Here is a 3,013-nt window from a genome sequence, read left to right as displayed (position 1 = left end):
CCAAAGCCTCAACAAAAGGAATGTTGATGTGGAGTTGCTTGAACAAACTCAGGAACTTCTTATACTGGTCATCCCCTTGGTCGTTCTTCAATCTAGAGGGATAAGGGATTCTTGGCTTGAAAGGTGGGGGTGCCACCTCTTTCTCTTTATTTGCTCCCTTCTCAACCTCGACGACCTCGGGTGCGTGTTCTTTCGGCTTCTCACTTGGAAGCCTCCCTTCCACCTCACGACCGCTTCTCAAAGCCATCGCCTTCACATGTTCTCTCGTGTTGGTTTCCGTGTTGCTTGGTAGACTCCCATGTGGCCTTTCGGAAAGGGATTTCACAATTTGCCCCACTTGATTTTCAAGGTTGTGCAAGGAGGCGGTGTGATTGTGATGTGTAGCCTCGACTGATTCAAACCTTGTATTTGCCGAATGAATAAATCTAGTCAAGTGCTTCTCCAAATCCGTTATTCGGGTTTCCAAGCCTGAAATTCTGTTTTCCACTTGAGGGGCTTGTTGTTGTTGTTGGAACCCCGATGACCCCATGGTCTTTTGTAGTCTTTGATTACTCCATAAAAAGTTGGGATGATTCTTCCAACCTGAATTGTAGGTGTTGCTGTATGGATTCCCTTGAGGTCTCATTCCATTACCTACAAAGTCAACATTCTCAACTGAAGAAACATCACCAATGACAATTGGGCAATCGGAGGGAGCATGTCCTCCACCACAACCGGTGCAATTGGTCACGGCCACCACTCTATTGGAAGCTATAAGATCTAGCTTCTTACTCAAACTCTCCACTTGGGCCGCCAATGAAGTTACCGCATCAATTTCACGGAGACCGGCCACCTTTTTCTTCTCTCTAGCGTTCCACTGGTAGCTATTTTACCCCATTTCCTCAATCAATTGACGAGCCTCGTCGGGGGTCTTGCTACGTAAGGTACCTCCTACCACCGCATCCAAGAGTTGCCTTGTACTCAGGTTCAAACCATTTTCAAAGGTTTGAACAATCATCCACTCCGGGAATCCGTGTTGCGGACACGTGCGCAGGAGTTCCTTGAACCTTTCCCATGTCTCAAATAGAGACTCCAATTCCAACTGCATAAAGGATGAGATCTCATTCCTAAGCTTTGCTGATTTTCTGGGAGGAAAATAACAGGCTAGAAAAGGTTCTACCATCTCCTCTCATGTAGTGATTGATGCCCTAGGTAATGAGTGTAGCCACTGCTTTGCCTTCCCCTTTAAGGAAAATGGGAAGGCTCTCAATTTGATGGCATCATCCGTCACACCATTTATCTTCAGCATGTCACACACCTCGAGGAAGCTCTCTATGTGACTATTTGGATCCTCATCGGCCAAACCGTTGAATTGTGCGGACTGCTGCAACATATGGATGTATGTCGGCTTTAGCTCGAAATTCTGAGCTGTAATTGGGGGACGCACAATACTCGATTGTGTCCCCAACACTGAAGGTCTGGCATAATCGGATAGTGTCCGTTGTTGCTCATTTTGTTCTGCCATGTTGTCAGATCCTTCTACTTCCAAATTAGCTGGATTAGGTTGTTCTTGTACAGGTTCTTTCCCTTTCCTTCGAAGTGTACGTTCAAGCTCAAGGTCTCCTTCAATCAATATTGATGGATTCCCTCGGGTCATAACCTGGAGCTGCACCAAAAGTAAAGAAAAAGAAAATCAGAATGATGATAGAATAAGAAGATATGAAATAGAATGCATAGTGAAATAGCTAAGAAAACAAAGTGCAAAGTATCTCTAAACGCCTAGCTCCCCGGCAACGGCGCCAAAAACTTGACAAGTTCCCCTTGCTTATATCCCGCAAGTGCATAGGCTTGTCGAAGTAATAATCCCGGGTGAGCGGGATCGAATCCACAGGGAGTAGGGAGTGAAAATACTTAATTTGATTCTTAGCTATGTGGAAGATCAATTGTGATAGGTGTGAAATTGATTCAATTCTCAACAATAAAATCAACAAGTGAAAGAGCAAAAGTAAGAAGAAGGTAAGGCAATCGATAAAGATGGGGTACTCGGATAATGCTTCACCTAGGATAATCGCTTCAAGTGCAAGAACTCTCTATTATGCTTCCTAATCAATGCAATGGTGAGTCGTGGAAATCCTTACAAACATAGTCCCAAATCTAAGGTCAACTATGCCTAACTCTATACATGTCCCGGAGGAGAAATCGAACAATCTCAACACCTCGCACTCGCATAGAGTTGCAATGAACTCTAGGGATTCCAAGTGATAAATCTCTTCCTAAATATAGACCTAACCCTTTGGTCCAGGCGGAAGGTCCCTAGCCACAATTAAGCCCTAGATACTAAGATCCTCTCAATGCTTCACTCCATTGCACGCGCAACTAGGCCCCAGCGGAGGTTCATCCCTTAGACCACTCACTCTATTATGACCGCAAAGAACTCGAGGAACGGAGGTAGAATCTATCACGCCGGAGGGGAAAGGGGACGCTCCTGTACCTCTTGACTCATCCTCTCAACCCTCTCCAACATAGCTTTGTCTAACGCTCGTGGTGTGTCACTCACTCACAAGGTTACCAACAAGAACTCTCAACCCTAGTGTCACTCTAGGGGAAATGTTCATACAATCAAGCATTCAAGGTTGGAACTCACAATAAACATCAATTTATTGAAAGCATAATAAAGAAGTTCAATGAAACGAATACATCTTAGGGTTCACAATCATCCAAGTACCCACTAGGGGTTTAGCTCTCCATGGAGCTTAATACAATCAAAGAGATCGAATGTAAAAGCAATGAATCCATAAAGAAACCCCCTCGATGGTTGTGTCGATGGTCTTGTGGAGAGTCCTCTACTTGTCGTCCAAAGATTCCTTCGTCCGGTATAGGATACGCCTCGATCGAAGCTCCCCTACCAACTTTCTTCCTAATGGAATCACGATGTCGGAGCCGTAGAACTTCTCCAAAACCTTGGCTAATACCCCTCAAAACCCTGGCCAAAGTCCTCTCACAAGTTGGGGAAAAGATGGAGAAAAGAATACCA

The 3,013-nt window shown here is 44.9% G+C and overlaps 1 non-coding gene across 1 annotated transcript; it reads left to right on the top strand.

Annotated features, from left to right (window-relative positions):
- Window positions 1-1,007: 1,007 nt before the first annotated feature.
- Window positions 1,008-1,114, top strand: LOC120278232. Its single transcript, XR_005541574.1, has one exon. It is a non-coding gene; the product is annotated as a small nucleolar RNA R71 (small nucleolar RNA).
- The last annotated feature ends 1,899 nt before the right edge of the window (window positions 1,115-3,013 follow it).

Source organism: Dioscorea cayenensis, chromosome 15, assembly GCF_009730915.1.
Source record: "Dioscorea cayenensis subsp. rotundata cultivar TDr96_F1 chromosome 15, TDr96_F1_v2_PseudoChromosome.rev07_lg8_w22 25.fasta, whole genome shotgun sequence".
Lineage (NCBI taxonomy): Eukaryota > Viridiplantae > Streptophyta > Magnoliopsida > Dioscoreales > Dioscoreaceae > Dioscorea > Dioscorea cayenensis.
This window is presented reverse-complemented; position numbering and strand designations above follow the sequence as displayed.